Here is a 24,253-nt window from a genome sequence, read left to right as displayed (position 1 = left end):
GTCATCGAGCCGTCTGCTTTCCGTCCTGATGTCCAGCAGGAGGAGATGTGGCTACACAAACTCTGCTCAGTGAAAGCGCTCTGCACTTACACCAACTGAACACGGCCCCAAATACAAGACTGAACAGCTCATCGTCTGCTGTGGGACCAAGGCAGTTCAACTGAAGTGCGAGATGGCCTTTGGGTAATACCTTTGCCTGCTTTCACAGCCTGGACATCACTAGGACGTTAGTAGCCTGCTCTGTGCTTTTATCTTCGCGCCAGTGAGTATTCCTCCTGGGGCCTATTGCACAAAAGCAGAATTAAGACATCCAGGATAAGTTACTGAGCTGCGCTCAATGAATCCAAAACAAGAGCGTACAGGCTTAATTGGTTGCACAACGAGCAAGCCAGGATGAGCAGACACGGATTCATCAAGCCAGGTGAAACCTATCCTGGATAAGTGTGCGCTCACGGCTACCTCAAATAGACCCCGCCACCGATCACAGATTCACTATGGCAACTAGAGCGGCTTCATTGCTTCTTCTACGATGTGAAGTAGGTAGCGATAGCCTTTCCACAACAGCAACAAACAGCAACACCTCTGTTTAGGAGAATATTGCAACTAGTTCCGCGACCACCACGCGCAAAATGGTTAGGCGCTCCCGTGACGTCACATTGTCACACATATGTAAAAGTGAATTAATGATCACAAACATTTACATAATGATAGTGGGTCTAGTTGTATGTGATGACAATGTGTAGTAGGCAGTGGAATAACTATTGGTTTCCGTTTGTGGTGACTAATGACTGAGATAAGGGATGAGATTAAATAGATCCTGGAACTTAGCCTGGTCTGGAGCAGGCTAGCTCCACAGAATAAATCGCCATGGTAACTTATACCAGAACATATCCTGCTGCCCCATCCCGCTTTTGTGCAACTGGATCACGGACCAACCAAGATATCCTGGCTTAATCCCTTATCCTAGTTTTGCGCAATAGGCCCCTGTACCAGTAAACCACCACTGTTCATTGATGTTGTGACACTAGAACTCATCAGTGTTGTTGGGTTGTGCTGAAGACCCGTCCATCCATGTCAACTGTTGCCATAAGTAAACAAAACTAGTCAACTAGCATTACACAGCAGACTTTGACTAGCATTTTAAACCGCTAATTTCTGCCGTTTCTACGAGACAAATGTTCATATCAATCTCCCGTTTATGTATCTCATTAACTTTGGTTTTGCATGCAACTCCTATTGTTGGTAACTCACCATTGGTTTGGTTCAAAACTGGTGGAAATGCAGGCTGGTTCACTAGATAGCACCAGGGTTCAAAGAATTATTGAACCGGTTCAAGAATGGGTTTGCTGTCAGTGGAAAAACGCCTATTGTTAACGTCTTGTGTTCAGAGAACTGAGGAACATTATTCTTATGAAATACAGGTAAGAGGAGATACCTGAAGATGACTGTGCATGCCAATTTATTGAAGGATTTATAATTAAATGAATTTTATACATTTTACAGAAAATGACAGCAGAGGTGTTTATTACCATGAAAGGCCAAGCCTTTCAAAGAAGAAGCCTTTCAAACCTACAAAGTCAATATTTTTAGTGTAAAAAAACAAACAAATAAAAAACAATCCTACATTGGTATTCAAGAATCTGGGAAGGTTTGATGAATATAGTATGTTATGAAGCATTCATGTACATTCTGTGATTGTGCTATGCACTCACCTTTAAGTGTTACCAAGAGAACAATATCAACATTGAACCAATAAATACGACTAAATTAAAATGTCAAATAAATTTCAAACTTTCATCTACAGCTGACTTTAATATTCATATATTAACCGTTAAACATAAACCATCTTTCTTCCCAGTGTATTGAGTCTTTCCTTTAAACGTTCAAGCCTAAACACAATGTCAACTGCTTACCCAGAATAACCATGAGTAGCCTATATGAGTGTATGAGCATAGTCAACACAAGTACTATTCTGATAGTCTTGTTTCCTTTTGTGGGTGTTAGTTTGTTTGTTTGTCTTAATGTACAGCACTTTCATCAACTGCCTTTGATGATAAAAGTGCTAAAGACCGTTTCAACTGCAGAAAAAAAGTGTGTTCCTATAAGGCATTTCTGGTGGCACAGAAAACAACATTGAACTAATGACTATTCATGGAACTGTGAACACAGGCCCTCATCAGTATTCAGTAGGGAGGAATTCAGGCACAGGGCAGGGAGTTTCCTTTAAGCAGAGGTCTTAGATCTGAAACAGAGAAAGCGGAAAGGGCATTACACTACTAAATTCTCTGCCTCCACATGAAGAATCTGTCTCTCGCTATCATGTGACTAGCATTGAATGTATTTGTAGTATATGAGCATTCCCTGCAGGCATGTAGAGGAGAATTTTCCCATGTGCATAAGGGTGTGTAAGTCAAAAATAGCGCATAACTACATGCATTTCTCTCTGCGCAAATTCTCCCTTTCGCTTAAATCTGTCATTTACGCGCGATAGAGGGAGTTACACATTTTGGGAGGAGCAACCCTAAAATCTGGGCGTTTCTCATGTACAGTATACAACTCTTGCTCGCACTCTGCCATGGCTTAAGGACTGGATGAAACCAACGGGAGACAACAGGGAACAGGTGAGGAGGCAGAAATGGAGGGAAAACAAACAAGACAGGAAGCACAGACCAAATAAGGAGATGAGGCAGAGACAAAGACAGGTGACAGGCAGGGAACACCAAGCACATGGGGAACAGGCAAAAACAAACACAGGACAATACACAAAATGGCCACCAGGGTGGCACAAACTTAACCAAATCCTGACAGTACCCCCCCTCAACGGATGCCTCCCGGCGTGCCCTGAAAAGTCCAACCAGGGTGGGCGGAGGGGGCCTGGACAGAGGGACTGGCCCGACAGACCGTGACCACGGGGCAGACTCAGACGGGGCAGACTCAGACGGCTTGGGCAGGGAACAAACAGACAAAGACTGGACTGACTCGGGCAGGACGACAGACTCAGACACGACAGACTCAGACACAGAGGCAGGGGAAGGGACAGGAACAAAGACAGTGACAGGAACAGTGACTGGGATGGTGACGGGGACAGTAACAGGGGCGGTGACTGGAATGGTGACTAGGATGGTGACTGGGACAGAGACACAGACAGAGACGGGCACGGTGACGGGCACAGAGACGGGAACAGAGACGGGGATGGTGACTGGCACAAAGACGGGGATGGTGACTGGCACAAAGACAGGGACAGACCACTCAGGAGAGACAGGAACAGAGAAGGGCTCGGGCAGAGGCGGGGCTGGCTCGGGCAGAGGCGGAGCCGGAGAGTCAGAGGTAGGCGGAACCGACTCGGGCAGAGGCGGGGCCGGAGAGTCTGAGGGAGGCAGGACCAGCTCGGGCAGAGGCGGGACAGGAAAGTCAGAGGGAGGCGGATCCGGCTCAGGCAGAAGTGGGGCAGGATAGACAGGCAGAGGCTGGGCTGCAGGCGTGGCGTCAGGCGCCTGGGCTGCCCACTCGGCTGCGGGCACAGGAGCGGACTCGGCTGCGGGCACAGGAGCGGGCGCCTCTGGGCTGGGCACAGGAGGCATGGTGTCGGATGACTGGGTTGGCCGACGCTTGGCACGTCTCCTCCTGGAGGGAGCCTGAGGGACCTGGATGAGTTCTGGGGGGAACTAGAACTCCTTAGGCTGGGGTTCTGGACCTGAAGCGGCCAGCTGAAGGCGCAGAACGCCCACCCCAAGCCCCTGGCAATGAGCTGGAGGGGCAGGGTCAGGCGGGAGACTAGCAGCCTCACTGGAGGGAGCAAGGAGCGACTGAAGGCTCTTACCCAGACCTGAGAGCTGGTCGGCCAGGGTAGCCATTCCTGGAACCTTCTGTAGCCAAGGCCTTGAGGAAATACTGTAGTCCTTTCCATCAAGGAACAAATAGCATGCTGGCGCTAGACTTCACTAGCTCGGAGTTGAGCCTGCTGAGGGTGTACCTTGTATTACGTTGAGTAAGTTCATAACTTGATTAGGCGATAACCGAGGATTCAGTAGGTAAGTTATATTATGTTACGTTAGCTAGACCTCGGGAACGTTTCTAGGTACACGGTTGTATGCAGTGGCGGCGGTAGTGTTAGCAGCTAAGTAATAATTAGCTTCACACTCAAATTGTTAGCCGCCTTTCCTAGCGATTGCTGGCCTGACGAGGGAAATGGCCTTCTATGGCAAACAGTCACCGGCTGAAACTCAGCCTTCGTTTTGAACTACGTTTATATGAGTGGTAGGTGTGGCATGAAATGACTTGATTGTAAGCTTAGCTGTTAGTTTGTTGTTCAGTTGAGCATATTTATCTAACAACTGTCTCTTTTTCTTCTATTTCCTTATATTAGCCTTGACCAGGATCATGGGGCTTGGGACACCAGAATATCGGTGTGGCTGCTCTCTTGTAGATGGCCAGACGGTGGTTGACACGGTTGATCTGTGGGACCAGGTTGTCTCTGCAGTGCAGGAGCTGGGACAGATCCACCTTGGATCTGGTGGTCTCATCCTCTCCAATCATTTTTTTTCACTATGATGCTGCGCATGTTGTTCACAGATTTTTCACGGGCCTGGCCATACATTACACAATCTAAATGCCTCGATGTCCTCCACCACATCTGGCTCCACAGACCACTGATCACCAAGTTTTCTGAGGACATAAATAATTACTGTATTACAAAGTCACAGTGCCATTACATGCTACAGAATATCTGACTAAAACTATTTAATTTAAGGCTGCACGGTACTTTAATAATAATAATAATAATAATAATAATAATAATAAGCTTTATTTGTATAGCACCTTTCATACACAGAATGCAGCTCAAAGTGCTTTACATTTGAAGCATGTAACACAATAATAGTCAGTCAGTCATTATCAATCACTTTTCTTTGCTGTTTATGATCTACTCAGCAACATATCAAAAATATAGAAAATGACATGTCATAAGACTGGCAGCCTTAACCCTCTTACCCCCCACAAGCACGCCATATGGCAACTGTGGCAAGGAAAAACTCCCATATTCCAGGAAGAAACCTTGAGCAGAACCTGACTTAATAGGGGGAGCCCATCTGCTTCTGGCTGGCTGCGCCCTCCAATAGTAGCAGATGTAGAATAATCTGAAAATGTAGTCTACAGGATAAGATGAGTTAACTAAAAGCTTTCCTGTACAGGTATGTTTTCAGATCTTTTTTAAAAATATTTACTGAACTCGCCTGCTTGATGTACAGAGGCAGGGTGTTCCATAGTTTGGGGGCATAATGGATAAACGCAGCTTCTCCACTTTGTTTGTGGAGCACTTTGGGTACGATTAAAAGATTAGAATTGGATGATCTAAGTTTCCTTTGTGGTTGATAAGATATTAAAAGCTCAGAGATATATGAAGGTGCTATGCCATTCAGAGCTTTGTAAGTAATTAACATAACCTTAAAATCAATTCTATAGGAAATAGGGAGCCAGTGCAGTTCAGCCAACACAGGGGTGATGTGTTCTCTCTTCTTAGTCTTAGTTAAAAGTCTAGCCGCAGAGTTCTGTATGAGTGCCAAATTCTTTAGATGTTTTTTGGGAAGACCAGTGAAAAGTGCATTGCAGTAGTCTAACCTGCTAGTGATAAAGGCGTGAATTAGTTTTTCTGCATCTTGTTGAGTTAAGAAGGGCCGCACTTTGGCAATGTTTCTCAAGTGGAAATAGGCTGTCTGAGTAACTTTACTGATATGGGGCTTAAAACTTAACTCTGCATCTAGGATGACACCGAGGCTTGTTACTTTTGATTTGACCTGGTGTGCCAAGTTCCCCAGATTACTAAGAATAATATCTCGCTTTAGTTTTGGTCCAACCAGAAGTACCTCTGTTTTGTCATCATTTAGTTTAAAAAAGTTTTTGCTCATCCACTGATTAATGGAGGTTAGGCATGCAGTGAGGGAGCAAAGGCCATCTGGGTTAGTTGGCTCCACAGAGATATACAATTGGGTATCATCTGCGTAGCTGTGGAAGTTTACATTATGCTGACTTATGACGTTTCCCAATGGAAGCATATATAGAGAAAATATCAGGGGACCAAGGCAGCTCCCCTGGGCCACACCAAAAGGCAAGTCATGTTTTTCAGATACATGATCTCCTAGACTGATATAAAAATCTCTGCCAGTAATGTAGGTTTGAAACCAGTTTAGAGCATTATCAGAGAGACCCACCCACTTCGCAAGGCGGTGAATTAGGATGCTATGATCAATGGTGTCAAATGCCGCACTCAAATCCAGAAGAATAAGGATTGAGACTTTGTTTGAGTCGGTAGCTAGTCTGAGATCATTGACTATTTTTACTAGAGCCGTTTCTGTGCTGTGATTTGATCTAAAACCTGATTGGAATTTTTCAAGGATACTGTTTTCGTTGAGGAAGGTATTTAACTGATTACAAACAACTTTTTCAAGTACTTTGCTCAAAAACGATAGATTTGATATAGGCCTGTAGTTGCTCAAATTGGTATGGTCAAGATTTGACTTTTTAAGTAAAGGTTTCACAACAGCGGTTTTAAAAGCAGTTGGAAATATACCTGTTTCTAATGAGGTATTTATTACCTTGAGAAAAAAGGGAGCTAAGCTATCATATACTTTTTTGAGGAATGTAGTAGGGATTGGATCTAAAACACATGTTGAGGAGCCGGTTTGAGTTATAATTTTACCAAGCTCAGATTGAGTAATAGTGCTAAAGGACCTTAATTTTGGGGGGCTGTTTTTGGGTGTACTATCAAACATATTACTTGTGTTACCAATAGCCTCCCTTATAGAAATGACTTTGTTTTTGAAGAAGTCTGCAAATTCTTCGCATCTTAGAGAGGATGCCTGGCTGAGTGTATCAAAAGGTGTTTGATGCAATAGCCTATCAATGGTAGAGAACAACACCCTAGAGTTTCCACTGTTTTCAGCAATTACCTTAGAGAAGTGGTTCCTCCTCTCATTCCGAATAGCTCTATTATAATTTGCAATTTTTTCTTTTAGAATGGCACGGTGAACCTGTAACTTAGTTTTTCTCCATGTTCTCTCAGCTTTCCTACATGATCTTTTTAGATCATGGATATTTTCGTTCATCCAAGGTGTCAGTTTGCTACAGGGCCTTTTTTTAGTTTTTAAGGGTGCCACTCTGTCAAGCAGAGCGCCTAATTCACGATTGAGAGCCTCTACCATTTGATCAATGGGATGATGTAAAATATCTAAATTTGTGGACTCTATAAGAGCTATGAACTGCTGTTCTGCTCTAATGTCCAAGAGTCGCGATTTGATTGCAATTTCGGGATGAATTTTTGGAGTATGTAGTACTATATTAAAAGATACACAATGATGATCAGACATATTTATATCATTTACTGATAAGTCTGTGACTTCTATCCCTCTAGAAATGACTAGATCGAGGGTGTTGCCAAGGTTGTGGGTGGGTCCTGTAACATGCTGCTTTAGCTCTAAACTGTCCAACACATTAAGGAACTTACTGGCTTTAGCATCAGTTGTCTTATTGACATGAATATTGAAGTCGCCATTTACAATTATCCGATCATAGCTAGTGATGATGAGCGACATAAGTTCAGAAAACTGGTCGAGAAAGCCTGTCCATAGTTTAGGAGGGCGGTATAAGGTTAATAGAAGTACAGCTGGGTCAGCCTTCAGAGTGAGGGCAATATACTCAAAGGAAGCGAATTCGCCAAAGTTGACTCGTGTGCAACTATATTTGTTTGAGAGAATGGAGGCAATTCCACCACCTCGTTTGCCTTGTCTAATTGAGAGGAAGAAATTATAATTTGGGGGACAAGTCTCAACAAGAACAGCTTCGCTGTCTGAAGTCAGCCAGGTTTCAACAAGAAACAGAAAATCCAATTTTTTTCCACTAATAAAATCATTGATTGCAAAGGTTTTGGTAGTAAGTGCACCTATATTTAGTAAACCCATGTTAGCTGAAAATGCCTCTGGCTTTTGAGGAATATGCTGAGGTATGGAAAGAATATTTGTTAGGTTTCTAGTTTTAAATTTGTCTTTTCTTTTTACTATACGTTGGGTAGAAATCAACGTTGGAATAGAACTATAAGCATAAGTCATGCTATTGCATGACGCAGCTTGATCTATGGTAGTAGTATTGTATGTTACCCTGCAGAAAACATTCTCAGACTCATCCACATGTATAATGCCATTCGAATCAATACCTGGGGGGCGTGAATCTGTAATATTTTCTACAGAATGTCAATGCCTCAGTGTGGACGCTATGTTGTCAGAGAGTAGCCTGGCTCCATGTTGGTTTGGGTGGAGACCATCACGCTTCAGCATACTGGGCCTCTCCCAGAACAAGCCCCAGTTGTTGACATAGGGGATGCTTAGGGAAGCGCAGTAGCGTTTGAGCCAGGTGTGGAGATCGAACAGTCTGGACCATCTCTCAGCACCTTTTCTGTAGGTAGGGAGAGGCCCAGAGATGACAAAGCGTTTTTCTGTGCCCATCAGAGTGGTGATGAGAGTTTAGCATTACTCTGTAGCTTTTTCAGAGGTCCAACGTTCCCTTTGCCTCTAAAGGCACTTGTAACGTCTTCCCCTGTGAAGACGTACAGGCCGAGTATTGTTGTGCAGTAGTCTGCCCCCTAACATTCTGCCAGTTCGCTGACATTTAGGATCCGCCTGTGCTTTCTGGTCCCAATGTCAACGTAGATGGTCAGCGGGACGGATTAGGCGTGGTGTAGGAGGATGAAGAAAATGTCTGTGTCTGGAGTCCTCACCACAGCCACCTTGTGCCCCAGTTGAGCGGCATACAGCAGGTGCAGAACAATCTGGGTGTCAGTCTGTTCCTGGGTTGACTCCACCTGAGGTATCTCACATGTGCTCACCTGGTCAACAAGTTATTGAGTAAGGTGTGATAGTATATAGTAATACAACATTTGACCAGTTTCTCATGTATAACTGGGCTTGGCTAAATATTTCCCAAAAGTTTCTAATAAAGAAGAATAGTGAGAAAGACTGTTAAAATACTCACATTGCCACCCGATGACTCCAACTGATATGATTTGCCTTCAACGACTACCACTGCTGTTCCACATTTCTCCAGCCGTGATGCAGATGCTTTGCTGACCGACACCTCAAGTAGCAGTTTACAGAGTTGTGTCTTGTTCTCATCATTTGCAAGGAAGAGTTTGAAGTCACTCTGCTTCCTTGTTGCAGGAACATCTATGATGTACCGCTGGGACACGCCACAACACAGCTTGAATTTCCCCTGGGGATCAATAAAGTATCTATCTATCTATCTATCTATCTATCTCTATCTAACACAAACCTGAGCTTTGACTGGTGATCAGTGGTCTGTGGAGCCAGATGTGTTGGAGGACATCGGGGCATTTAGATTGTGTAATGTATGGCCAGGCCCGTGAAAAACATGCGCAGCATCATAGTGAAAAAAAATGATTGGAGAGGATGAGACGCTTACCACCAGATCCAAAGTGGATCTGTCCCAGCTCCCGCACTGCAGAGACAACCTGGTCCCACAGATCAACCGTGTCAACCACCGTCTGGCCATCTACAAGAGAGCAGCCACACCGATATTCTGGTGTCCCAAGCCCCATGATCCTGGTCAAGGCTGGGAAAAGACTGAAGAGGGTACCCTGGAACCAGTGTGTTGTGGACCTATCCTCCGCACTTCACTCACTGACATTCTGGAGGAAACAGTCGAGGAGATGGATGGAGATGGTGAAGAAGACAAGGAGCAAGAGATTGATTATGAAGACCTGTCGTATTATGTATAGACATCATTGCCCTTGACCTTTTGACCTTTGATTAGAATCACTCTTTTCTATTTCAGTTTATTCTAATGGGGATTTGTTATACCCTATTCAGAGATTCAGAGAGATTTATTTATCACATACATAGTTATATTAGTATATAACAAGCAGTGAAATGTAAGTCTGGTTAGCTTCATGACTGTGTAAAGTAGAAATAATCTAAGTAAACAGATAAGATTAAAAGCAGAAGTTAATAATAAATAATTCAAAAATAGAATAATAAAGTGACATGAAATAATAATAAATAATAATAATAATGTTATTAAAATGGGATGGAGTCCATGGTGTTCATAAGAGTTGGCATGTCCATGTTGAGGAGTCTAATGGCCTGAGGGAAATAGCTTTTCCTTAGTCTCTCAGTTTTGGCCTTCAAACTGCAGAAGCGCTTGCCTGACTTCAACAAACTGAACAGACAGTTACTGGGATGGGTTGAGTCCTTTATGATTTTAGTGGCTCTGTTCTTGCAATGGCTGATGTATATATCATGCAGGGAGGGGAGAGAAGTCCTAGAGATGCGCTCGGCTGAGCGCACCACTCTCTGCAAGGCGTTGCGGTCTTTCTCAGTGCTGTTGGCATACCACACAGTGATACACTGCGTCAGTATACTCTCTATGACCAGTGTAAAAAGTTTTTAAAATCACTGGGGGGAACCTGAATTTCCAGAGTTGTCTTAGATGGTACATTCATTGTCTGGCCTTTTTAACCTGAGCTTGGATGTGAGTAGCCCAGGTCAGGTCCTCAGAGATGTGTACTCCCAGATATTTAAAACTGCTAACTCTCTCTACCTGTGTTCCATCAATCAAGAGAGGGGTGTATGTAAGTCTGCTGCTATATTTGACTATATGAGTGGTTTTCTGTTTTGTTTCAATAAATATAATACCAATATAACAGTTTGAATAGTAACTCCTTACTATGGGAGATGTTCATTTTGACCAACATGTGACAATATTTCAAGTAGGGATCATCAACATGTGACACTGCCACATTAGTTTAGGTGCCATTACTTAAAATTAAGTATTATTTATTACATATATGTCTGTAGGTCTCATATAATATCAGTGTGATATGAATATGTACTTATTTATATGTTTTTATCATGCTTTATTTCCACTGTGTATGATGGTATGGATATGGGTGATTTGTATGGGGACACTGTCGGCCGATACGCCTATCACCGCGCACCCAAACTTATATAGGGGAGCGCGCTAAATGATGGGGGCGGTCTGAAGAAAGTAGCAAGCGTGTGGGAGATTTTTGAATGTGTGACGCCAGTACTCAGTGCTGCAGCTGAAAGTGTTGTAAACTGTTTCTCGTAAGGGGTAAATAGAGAGAAAGTATCCCTACGGAGAAAACGGACTTTATATAAATGAAACGCCGCTTGTACGGTGTGGGAGACCAGCGCGTTACCAAGAAGAGGACGCGTCAAGGAAGCCTTTGCAGTCGGCTGACTGGATTTATGCACCGGAGTTGGTGAGACCGATTGTTTTTCTCCTTTTTCTATTTTGCGTGGGATAACTGCAATCCGATCATCGCATTTTTTCCCTTTTTTGTGGAGTACCTTTTTTGTTTGCACGTCGCGGGACAATTCGCAGGCAGCGGCCTTCCCGTTTCCTTGTTGGGATTATACAGACTCTTGCGGGCGTCCTGGCAAAGGACAGGATATCTTTCGCTTAGTTTGGACTTCTAGGTTTATTTTCGGGACTAAAACAAAGGACATTTAATTCATTTGGGGTGGTGTGGGTCATTTAATGTATGAAAATATAACGCGCTATACTGTGCGCGTTTCTGGTTTATTGTTTGGTGCGTGTTTTCCTTTACTGCTGGTAAACTGAAGATACCGTGGTCTATGCTATAGTTTTGATTACGTGTCGGATGCACTCTGATTTGTACATTGTTTCAGGCATCTCATAACAAACTGACCGTGTTTATTGTTAACTGCTTAATCTTTCAAAAGAGCCCCTTGTGCGTTTTAGTTAACACAGCCAAAGGTAAAAGGTTGATTGTTACAAACATTTGCTTATTAGAAATCTTAAATACTGTAAAAATACAAAAGTTAGAAAACACATATCAATAGGGTCCATAGGGGAGGAGTTCCAGTGATCCAATGTCACCGATTTTTTACATTTTTTGGCGTTTATTAGAGTTTTAATACCACCATACATCATCTAATCATGACAATCCTCATATCTATCAATTCCTCATGGAAAGACGAAGAGAAATTGGGGTGGATTGTGCCTGTAGGATGTATTGTTCAGATTCTATATAGATTTAAAGTTTTCATTTTTTACAGCCGAAAATCAAGCACGGACACAAAAGATGATACAAAAAAACACATATGGGACAATAATTTGTGTGGGGAATCCTTTTCTAAACACCTTAAGGATTACAAAAAACTAGGTTAAAAAAATATACCTTTCGGGTGCAAGTGAACTCCACCTTCCTACCCTACTAAAAGAACGAATCATTTTCTGTTAAAAAAAAAGCGAAGCATTATTTTATTTCATGAATCTCAAGATAAAAATCAGGTGAGTGTCAGTAATCAGTAGTGTCAGTAAGTAAGAGAATTTTTTAAGCCTTAGGGGAAGGCCCAGGAGAATTTTTTTGGCCTGGGGGGAGGCCAGAGGAAAATTATTTTTTCCTGATCCATGATATTTTTTTCCCCTGATCAATGATCCGTTTTCGATATTTTAAAAGGTTTGTAGGCCAAAACATGATTCACGTCTCTTTGACAGAGTGGGCGAGTCCAAAAAGTCGCAACATACCTGAATCTCCCACAACCCCCCTCGTAAGCTTGCAGGTCACCCGCGGTTATGAGTCATAAACAAAATATTTTAATGATATTCGGGTCATTTGCGGGCAGGTCAGTTAAAATTAATTAAATATATATTTTCTTCAAATAGGCCTACTTAAAATATCACAAGAAGGCTAGATTCAATACAGTAAAGCATCAATACAGTAAAGTCAACAGTAAAGAAGCTGAAGACACGAGTTAAAATAATAAAGACACCCCTTCAGGAAAAGCGATATAGGCTATGGGAAATATTGGGAAAAGAAGAAGATGACAGTACAAGTTATGGTCTATGTAGGCCTACTTCTTGCAAAGCCATTTAAAAGTATGACAGCCGAAACGGGCAGCCTGCAGGAATAAATGTTATGGCACAGACTACACAGCCATATCTACCGGTATGTATAGGTTCGCGCATGCATAAAAGTTACCTTAGTTCGTTGTGTTTGTGACTTTAAACAGTGGATGTGCTTTAGTAAAGCTTTGTGCTTCATTCAGCATTTTAAACTAGTTCTTACGCTAACGTTTTGACCAGCAATGTATCTCTCTTCCCTACCTTGCCTCACCATTTCTGTTTTCGAAAGAAAGATGTATGTCCATGGCCAAATCTTATCCTAGTGTTCTAATCCTTGGTGGTTGCGTGCGTGCTTGCGCTCTTTGTCAGACACCAAACAGGACGAGGACCACAAAAGCGTCACGTTCAAAAGTTTATTTAAGGGTTGGGGGTTTCAGGGGTTCCGGGGGGGGTACAGGAGTTCCAAGAGTCTGCGTGTGTGTGTGTTCCCCCAGTAGCCAAACAGCGATGGCAGGAGCTGGATGATCCGGGAAGTCCGGGGCTGGAGAACACAGAAGTAGTCGAGCGGGTCCGGGATCACAGGCAAAGAGTCAGAGGCGTTTTCAAAAACAGGCAGGTAACTGGTGCTGGTTGCAGACGATCTGACAAGTGTGGACTGAAAAGCAAGGCTTTATATAGAGGGCATGATGAGTGGTGAATGCAGTGCAGCTGGTAGGTAACGAGGGTGAGGCAGAGCAGAGCAGGAACAGGTGGAGGTCATCAGACTTCAATCAGCACGTGTTACCAGGCAGAGAGAGAGCTCATGACACTCTTATTCTCATTCTCTCTCCTGCGCAAACATTATGTCCTGCATGCCTACTGCATGTAGTAGTTCTACTGCATAAAGTTTCGCAAATAAATTAGTTTGTTTTACAGAAATGGGCTACTGTCACACTGCATGCAGGCTATAACCAAAAGCACACATTTTGTAAATAAGCGGGTCGGGTATAATTTTGTCCTAATTAATATTCGCGGTCCGAGTTGATTAAAATATCGGGCGACCACGGGGCCGGGCCGCTTGTGACCAAACACGCGCAACACTGGTGTACCCGTGTGTGTGTATGTGTGCTTATGACATTTGCTGGCCGTTTTAACTTTGTAAACGTCATTTTTCGACCAGTTTTATTTGATTCACGTAGGGGGGAGGGCCTAGGAGAATTTTTTTTGAGCCGGGGGGAGGCCCCTGGAAAATAATGTTTGACCAGGGGGGAGGGTCAGGCAGAACATTTTTAACCCGATAGTCTGGCGACCGCCCCCCCCCCCCCCCCCGCTAAATATCGTACAGTCCCTAACTGGATTATCGTGTTAGCTGGTGAAGATGGCTGACTTTGCAGCTGGAGTTAACATAGCAACCTCCTTTGCAGATCTGTTTAGCCTGCCGTTCACGTCTGCTTAACACAGTTTAATTTTAAATGTGACGCGATATGCCAGCATTTGAAGTGTCATGTCCTCAATACCCACAGAGTAACATGAGTAAGGGCAGCAATAAACTAGATGTACCGCATAGCGGTACAAAATATGACGGCCTCTCAGTCCTGCATATTCTCTTCGCAAAAATAAATCACGCTTGTGATTTCCCATCTCCTACTCCTGCAACTCATATGCATGTAAATGAGTGTGTGCATATGTGAGTTTGCTTTTGGTTATAAGAGTATGTGTGTGTGTGTGTCTGTGTGTGTGCGCATGTGCGTGACTGTGTTTGTGTGTTTATGTGTGTGTGTGTGCGTGTGTGTGTTTGCACGCGCACATGCGTATGCGTGTCTGTGTGTGTGTTTTTATGTGTCTGCATTCATGTGGGTGAGTGTGTGTGTGTGCTTGCCTGTCTGTATGTGTTTATGTGTGTGTGTGGTTGCCTGTCTGTATGTGTGCGACTGTGCGACTGTGCGTGCGTGCGTGTGTGTGCGTGCGTGCGTGTGTGCACGTGCATGTACTTTATGTGTGCAAATCACAAATGAATGGTGTTATAGCCTGGCTCAAAGGGCCATAACCAAACAAAGGAGGACAAACCAGAAAAGGACCAACTTTTAATGTATTTATTAAATAAATTAAATGATACGTTATCTTCATCAGTAATGAGTGTCAGTATGTTCGCAAGGCTGCATGTAGCAAAAGTATGTTGAGATGTAAGTGCGTGAATGCAAGGATGCAAAAACAAAGAATAAAGGCTCTGGCATGCTCCTGCGTCACATTTGCGCGTGTCCAAGACGTGCGTCATTTTTGCCGTGGACGTGAAGCATACTCCAATTTCTGCTGTCCTGAATGCGCGTTAAATTGTTAAGGTTAGCGCCTGCGCACTACGGATTAACTGTGATACTCTGCCCCACCAACTGGGGGCGGTACGTCGAGCCTGAGAGTAGGACACAACCACCAAAGAAGCCTGAAACGCCTGAAGAAAAGAAGAACTTGGGATGTGCGAGCACTAAACGAAGGAAGAGCTGATGAAGGAAAAAGCACCACGAGTACGTTCGCCTGTCTGCTGGGAAGTTTGATAAGCTGGCCCATCGCATCGCTCCATTTATCATCCACCAGAACACACACAGCACACCTGTTGGTATAGCTGAGAGACTAGCTTAGCCTACTTGCTTATTAGGCTACTCATGTAGCTAAGTGACTCGGTGCTGCGAGGGCAGCAATATTGGTGCGATACAAAGTAAAGACATTTTTCTGAACACATGCAGCAGTGTCATGGTAAGAAAGAGTTGTGCGTACAGATGTCCTCAATTAAATTTGTATTGAGTCTTCACACCTGCCTCATACCAAAAAGTATGAACCAAAAACCTGTAAATATGACGTGTCAATAAAAGTTTTGAAGTAACTATTTGTGTTCATAATGTATGTCTCACTGTGATAATGGGTGTATTTAGAGCGAGCGGTAGCCTAGGTTATTCCTTCAATTATTATTATGATAACATTATCCGGTGTTGACAGGCGAGTTTCGAGATTGAGTTCAGCATTGTTCAGGAGTAGGCTAGGTAATAATGATTGCACCTGGGAGAGGTAGGCTACATTCCCTTTATTATTATAATCACTATTGATAACGCATTATATAAGGAACAGGCGAGAATGCATCTCGATCAGCAAGTGTTACATGGGTTTCGCCTGAGCGTTGTAGATAGATACCTTTAATTGGCTCTGGGTTTTGCGATTTGATTTCAGCATACGCTCATTTTTAAAAGATGCATTTAATCCGAAGTCATGTCAGCTCTCTATGCAGGGAGTAGGGCTGTCACTTTTATTCGAACATGACGTGAAATATCCGTAGTCGAACTATAAATAAACTATTCGGTTTTTAGTGCTGTGTAGCGCATTTCCCGGTGTTGACAGGCGAGTTTCGAGATTTGAGTTCAGCATTGTTCAGGAGTAGGCTAGGTGATCATGATTGCACCTGGGAGAGGTAGGCTACATTCCCTTTATTATTATAATCACTATTGATAACGTATTATATAAGGAACAGGCGAGAATGCATCTCGATCAGCAAGTGTTACATGGGTTTCGCCTGAGCGTTGTAGATAGATACCTTTAATTGGCTCTGGGTTTTGCGATTTGATTTCAGCATACGCTCTTTTTTAAAAGATGCATTTAATCCGAAGTCATGTCAGCTCTCCATGCATGGAGTAAAGGCTGTCACTGTCTATGATTAGTTGTATTTTATTGTTTACCATCTCATTCAGTGCTATATGATCCAGGGCTCATGACCAAATCAAGCTAATATAATAGCCAGTAGCCACAATGAGCCCATGCAGCCACCCTGTTTCGACAATGAAAGGTAACGCACAGAACGGCCAGCAGACAGATAATTACGTCCCCAACTCATCTAAAATGTGGTGTCTTGAAGTACTTTGGGTTCTACACCATAGATGGTAAAGTGACCGTTAAATATAATGTTAAAGAATGTATCTGTGGATTGTGGCTTTACATAGGTCGAAGTTGACTCCATGTCGTGGTGTCTCACGTAACTCAAAGCCAGGCAAGCTGAGGACAGGCGCTCTGTTCCATCGTCGTTATGGTAACCAAACAAGTCTTCTTCTGTGTAGGTCTGTTTCTACGTTTAAGTGTTGTTCTTCTATGTGGTCCACCTACTGGAGGGGAGTGTTTACAGCAGTTCCGTTTCACACATGCGCAGTCTACGCGTCACTTTGACGCGCGGTCTTAAATTTCGGTCGACTCAAAGACGCGACGCATGCTGTAAAAATGACGCAATTCTCGTCACACGCTCACCAGTGCCGCGTGCGCGGGACGCAGACGCGGGACCATACTTTAGGCTTAAGAAGGCAGCTCTCCAAAAACGCCAAAGGCCCAAACGCAGCCCAGCCCCCCTCCAGGGGTGCACCGTGTACCCTTTATACACCTGATGGTTAGTAGCGTAATGGGAATGCCTTAGCCACGCCCACGCCAGCAATTACCTGCAAGGGAGACAGAGAGAGAAGAGAGCGCACAAGCAGGAGGAACGGCCTGCAGCCTGCAGCCGTCACAGTGGTTATGGGTAAGGTTGATGTGGGCTCTTGAGACTAACATACCATAAATATTTTGTCATCTTGGGTGCAACGGTTCAGGTAGGGCTAGTTATTTAGGGGAGTGGCCACCACGTTTCATGTTCCCTGGTGTTTCAGTAACCCGGGAATCACTGACCAAAATTGATGACGGTAAAAGAAAAAAATACATTTCTTTTTTATATTTTAAATGACTTGTTGTCCTGATTCTTCCTGTGGATCTTAGTGGGCACTGAGGAAGCAATAATTTCATCGCTAGTTTTTCATGATTACTATTTCAATTGTTTCATATCAAAATTCACTACTTAATTATGTGTTTTATGTAGTTTGTCGAGGACTGGTTCAGACACGTCACATCCATAACGTGAAACCGCCCTTTAGGATTGTTTACCAATATGAGTCCAATTGTCACATCCATAACGCTGGAACTGCCCTTTAGGATTGACCATAGCCCAAGGTACACCACTTTTCCATCAGAAACATATTTGTAAAAAGCATAGCTAGTATGATATAGAACATCGGAATATAGAATCAAAATGAACATTTTCATCAGCAAATTAGGAACAATAGTGTAGCTCAACAAGTAGCGATGCACCCCCTGACGCGGGAGACCGGGGTTCGGGTCCTGCGCACTGCAACAATTTTGAAGGTGCATTTCTCACAGCTAAACCAAGCTAGATAGAGAGATACAGTATATAGAGAGATAGAAGGTTGGGCTTGTGGAACTATAGGCTACATGGTCCTCGCTTTAGATTGGGGGGCTGCAAAATGTACTACAAATAGGTAAGAAAGGTCTTATAAGCGTATTAGTTATCCACCTCTTTGTCTTATACACCATTAACAAGCATTAACAAGCTGCTTGTTAACACTTACAACTGTTAACAAATATGCTTGTAAGTAACTTAAAAGGCTCCTTATTAACACTTACAAGCTGCATGTTAACAGTTAGTTAATGTTATTAAAGGATAACAACAGTTAACTAACTGTTAGTAATGAATTGTTAACTGCTTATTATGCACTGTTAATACCTAATAAGCACATGTTATTCTAAAGCGTTACCAAAGTGACTACTGCATTCATGATTACATTAAGAACTAGACTGCATTTCTGGCGGGAACTGCGAAAGTGTGCTTGCCCTGGTCCGGTCACCAACGTGAGCATGTGACATACGCTATGCTGAACCTGGCTTGATCCAAGCATTCTAACAGTGCCTTTCAGTGTTGGAGCAGTGGCAATACCTCAAAAGCTCTATTCAACTATTGCCTTGCGGGTTGAATGCGATTCGTTGGATTTTACCTTTGGCCTGCCTTCGAATTTAGCTTCTATGACTGAGATCAAATCAATAAAATAAAATGACAGCAGTGATTGGCTGCAAAAAATAAATAATGTCACGCGTCTTGCGCCTCTCAAACTGGGCTATCAGGTAACCTACAGAGGAATTGAAATTATGAAATATGACCAAGGCATTAAAAAGCTGCTTGTTTGTCAGGATACTTTTCACTGATTTATTTTTTAAAAAAAATATGAGCTATGAGTGTGAATGTTATATATTCCATCCCACAAATTATGTTTTACTGGTTTATTTGACAAATAATCTATATGGATTTGCTCTATAAAGACCTTATGTCTGTTTGGGATTGTTTTGTGAGCCTGGGGTTGTTTTGAGAGCCTATTGATGTAGCCTATCTCAGAATAAAGGAATACTTCATATTACTCTAAACCACCGTCTGTAAATCAACTGTATACTACTGTCTACATTGCACTATATTTCTTGACCTGTCTCTGTATGTTTCATCACCGTTCTATACTTTGCCTCACATTGCAACACAGCTTCCATACAGTGGGTCCCATTAAGAAGTGGCCACTTCCTGCACGCTTACCGTGATTCACACAGCAGCATTATTAAATTAATCTGTCACCATACGCCTATGCCTACGTTTGCAAAGAAAACATTTTAATTTGATCCACATGAAACGTTACATTTCATGTAGACAATGAGTAGGCTAGTTTTGGTTGTTGGTGGTGTTATTGCATCCCTTAGTTATGCCTACAATGCAAGTTCCCTCGCGATTGGAAGCTCCTGTAGACAATAGTAGACGCATTTCAAAACATCGCGTTAGGAGTCATTGCCACTTCTTTTAAGCCGTCACAGACGTAGGTGCTACTTTTAGGGCTAAAGTGCTTCGTGAATTACTGTTAGTAAAAAAAAAATAGCAGTCCTAAAGTTACACGTGACGAAGTTACGAGTGCAAGCATCTCATATCAAATGACCATGGCATTACGCTAAAGAACATAAATCCCAATTAGCAACATAGCACTACATCTCCTCCTCCCTATAGCTAGCCACACAAGAAATTAATGATACTAAATCTCTGCTTAGCATGCTTCTCCGCTTAGCATTCTAATAACAGAAGGGGCACATTTATGTTGACCACTACAACATGACTCATTATGTCTGTAACGTTAACTGTATAAAACACTTACTTTCATAAAGGACGCACACCATCCAGCACATGGAAACCGATATTTTAGGTTCTTGGCCACAAACTCAAAACGTGTCTCTCTGACGCCCTGTTCTAGAATCTTTGCTCTGAAGGCTGTGTTGCTAAGGCAACATCAAATAAACGAAATGATAGTCTTTCAGTATTAAATGTGTACGTGTGATTCCGAATGGATGTGTGTGGTTTGCAATTAGAATAAACAAGAAATAACATTTCCAATAATTTCCCATGATAAATTACATAATATTTGCACCTTCCTTACTTGGGAATCTCACACCGTATTTCAAGTAGGCTACACTAGTGAAATGTAATACAACGTTGCCACCTAGCGTTCAGATAGTTCTAGGCTATTTAACATTAACGTGACATTTTGATTGTTTATTCTTTCGTCAACTCCATGCTTTTAGGAAAACAATCTTTTTATCATAGTACCCTCTTCAATGAGCGATTACCAGCTCGTTTTTGTAACAGAGATAGCTGTTTATTATCCCTAGGTTTACAGAAACACCTATTCATATTAATACGTAGCCTATGGAGTGCTGCCGACCACTGTTCATTACATGGCCCAGAATGCCTTGCATGTCTTTACAACAAAACAACACAGTAAAACCTAAATGCCCGTAAACATATGCATTTGCATACTTGTAACATTTTTAATAATACTCTCCCATCATGATATGTAACAATAATGAAAAATTTAATTTGAATACCGTCAATGTGAAAACAACTCTATTATGTAAGCTATATATAGCTACTGTTCTCCTTGCTATTTCAGTTTGTCCATAATTCCATACTATCCCATGGCAGAGCAAGGATTTCATGATTGGGCAAGGTTGCCTGGAGACATTGTGTCTGCTCTGAGACATTGTGCATACATGGAAGGCATTGTGATAGAAGGTGAATGGTGAATGGTGTGAGTTGCCAAATACCTGTGGGTGGTTTGCAAAATGATGGAAACTTTTGGAATATTTCTTTTTTTTTTTTTGCCTATGCCTCACACTGGAGTCCCCAGTTCATATACAAAATTTGGTATCAATATGTGACAGTGTTCCTGAGATATGGACGACTTCCTGTTTCGGAGCTTCGCCGCCGATTTCGTTTGGCTGTGACGGGCAAACGCTTTCGAAAATCAAAAATCCTTCCGCTAACATTTGTGAGGCTTGGTCCAAGGATAATGTACGTCAAGTTTCGTGGCGTTCGGACCAAATTTGTGACCTGTGAAAATTTAGTTTCGCTTTCTGTTCAATCCAATATGGCGGACGAACGGCACGCCCACCTGACGTCATCTTCGCGACCAACTTACACCGGTACTGACCGGACGTTTTAAAGTTGGAACGGTGTCTCTGTCTCAAAGGGCCTAGGCGCTAGGGCTGACAAAAAATTAGGGAGACGGGAAAAATAATAATAATAAAACTTAAGAAGAACAATAAGTGTGCTGCTTTGCAAGCACACTTAACTATATAAGGGATTTAGGTGTTTTGTTTCAAAGGTGTTGTTCGTTATCCAGAACTAAGTACCTTGTATCCGACTCATGAGTCTGCGAGTTCCCTTCACGTCATCAACACCATCGAACTCTCTTATCCAGATGTTGAGCTGGTCAGACTGACTCCCCTGTGGTAGTAGAAGAACTCAAGGCACTGTGGCCGGTTGCACAAAGCACCTTAAGTTAAGTTTTTCCCTTAAAATCTGATTTAAGGGTCCCTTAAAATAAAAACGGTTGCACAAACACCCTTAAGTTTTCTCCTTCTGAGGGTATATCTGGCTATTCTGCCCTTAAAAGCTTGCGCTGTAAACACTCTCTTAATGGTTGAGTTTCGATACAAAGTTTGTCCCTTGTGTGATTTCTCTTGATATCAACAGTGTGATTTAACTTGGGCATTTTGCAGCTTGCAGTGCTACACTAGCGTGTGCATGAGTATATTAGTAATCACGTATGGCTGAAGATTTGTCAGTTGTATCTTAGCAGTACGACTAATTACTTGGGTTGGTCCTCTGGGCCTATGTTATGTGTTTTGTTTTCTTGTCCCTCGTCATGATGTACTGTATGTTGAAGTCTATATCTTGTTACCCCTGCCAAGTTCAAGCAAAGAGACGAGACTAAATAAACTATTGACTGTTTGTAACTGCCTCTGGTTCTATCCATTTATTTGGTAACCTGTAATACAAAAATACAGGGTAGTTATAGAAGCTAGCACATTGTCACACATGTGTTAAAGGAATGTTAAGAAGCAACATTCTTGCTCATTCTTGTTCAACTTGTCTATCTTGGTCTGGTTCACTCATGAACTCAAAAACTCCAGCAGACCTTTGCAAGTGCCATTGACACATCAGTGTCACGCAAGTACCTTTATGGAAACAGTCGGATTCAAAATTGAAAACTCTACTAAAAAGGTAAATAGAAAACGATCTATGATCACTTCTATATCAATCAATTCATGCAGAGTGTAAAATCATAAAATGTAATTTTTTTTTTTTTTTATCTGTTCTCTAGGAATATGTATGTTTATATTTGGCTTACGATGACTATCGCTGGTACAGAAGTATTGTTATTGGTAAGTGTGTAAAATACTTAGACAGTTTTCTTTTTTTTTTTTCATTTAATGTAAAATGAATTAACCACAATTTTCTTTTTACTTTCATGCAGCCACAACCAGGTCAAATAAGTAAGTTTAAGATATAAAGCCAACAAAATGTTGGCATCATACAATTAAGATGGTCATTGTCTTTACAGTCAGGTGATCCGTTTTCACAAGAAAAGCATATGCAATATTATCTGCTGCTCTTACAATTCCTCTGAAAGATCATACTTCTAATTACAGTGCATGAAAAACTGTTCTGTTATCCGAAGTCTTCTTCTTCTTCTTCCCAAATTTCTGCATCTAATTCAGCTTTAACCGTTTAACGTAGAAACTTCGTTCAAACTTTGTAACGTAGGTCTTGAAAAGGACACGTGGGGAATGTGTTTTTCACTTTTGTAAACTTTATACTTTTTGAGATATTAATAAAAAAACTAGAAAATGTAATTTCGAGGAAATTACCAGTGCATGAAAATATAAACATACTGTATATTAACATAAAATGCAAAACAAACTTTTATTTGATAACAGTTGGCAGAAGTCATAGTTGATAACAACTGACGGTTGAAATGGCTGAACAGTTAAATAGTTGAGTAGTTTAAATAGTTAAATTATTTAATAGTGAATTATTGTAGTGAGGACATTTATTTTGAAACAGTTGTGGGCAGAGGAAATAGGAACAGAATCTGTAGTCTTAATAGAGCCAGATTGTATGCTTAAAGCCTGAGACAGAGTATATAGTTTAAAAGTTGAATTTAGATAGTGTAATGGATGTTGATAGACAGAAAGTTGAATGGATGTTGATGGGCAGATTGCTTAATGGATGTTGGTGGATAGTTTAATGGGTGGATGAGTGAATGGTTTGAAGAGGATGAATGGATAGAAAGTTGGATGGAATGTGCCTTATATCCTTGTAGAATGGAGAGACACAGAGAGAGTTGGCCTAGTTAAGCAGAAAGCAGTTGATACAGGTGCAATCAGTTTAACTGGCCCTTTGATGGGTCCTAGTAGTGAGCAGCTGGAAGTTGATACAGGTGCAAATCAAGTTAATTAGTCCATTGTGATGTCATAGTGCTAATACAAAGTCTATGGGGGAAGTCTTTTCAAGACCTATGTTACAAAGTTTGAACGAAGTTTCTACGTTAAACGGTTAAAGCTGAATTAGATGCAGAAATTTATTCATCCTTTTCAAACCATTCACTCATCTACCCATTAAACTATCCCATCAACATCCATTAAACAATCTGCCTATCAACATCCATTACACTATCCACATTTAACTTTTAAACTATATACTATCCCAGGCTTTAAACATACAATCTGGCTCTACAGATCCTGTTCAACTATGTCCTCTGCCTACAACTGTTTCAAAATAAATGTCCTCAATAACAATATTCACTATTATATAATTTAACTCTTTAAACTACTCAACTATTTAACTGTTCAGCCATTTCAACTGTCAGTTGTTATCAACTATGACTTCTGCCAACTGTTATAAATAAAAGTTTGTTTTGCATTTTATGTTAATATACAGTATGTTTATATTTTCATGCACTGGTAATTTCCTCGAAAATACATTTTCTAGTTAATGTTTTCCTTTAACTCTCCTCTCTTCAAAGGCATTGAGAAGCTGGACATCACAAAGATTAACAAAGGAACGGCTAATTCACAATACACTACAATATACTTTACTTATTTTTAATCTAATTAGCAAATTATATTAAAAAATGTAATTTTTAAAATGATCTAT

The 24,253-nt window shown here is 41.8% G+C and overlaps 1 protein-coding gene and 2 long non-coding RNA genes across 3 annotated transcripts in view; 2 read left to right on the top strand and 1 right to left on the bottom strand.

The window, feature by feature from the left end:
- Positions 1-24,253, top strand: part of LOC121720190 (meprin A subunit beta-like) — a 202,868-nt gene that overhangs the window by 36,343 nt on the left and 142,272 nt on the right.
- Positions 4,374-9,232, bottom strand: LOC121720308. Its single transcript, XR_006034499.1, has 3 exons — positions 9,019-9,232; positions 8,765-8,872; positions 4,374-4,665 (listed from the first exon to the last, which is right to left on the bottom strand). It is a non-coding gene; the product is annotated as an uncharacterized LOC121720308 (long non-coding RNA).
- On the top strand, positions 22,137-24,197 carry LOC121720315. Its single transcript, XR_006034505.1, has 4 exons — positions 22,137-22,318; positions 22,419-22,479; positions 22,572-22,590; positions 24,123-24,197. It is a non-coding gene; the product is annotated as an uncharacterized LOC121720315 (long non-coding RNA).

The sequence above is a fragment of the Alosa sapidissima genome, chromosome 10 (genome assembly GCF_018492685.1).
Source record: "Alosa sapidissima isolate fAloSap1 chromosome 10, fAloSap1.pri, whole genome shotgun sequence".
NCBI lineage: Eukaryota > Metazoa > Chordata > Actinopteri > Clupeiformes > Clupeidae > Alosa > Alosa sapidissima.
This window is presented reverse-complemented; position numbering and strand designations above follow the sequence as displayed.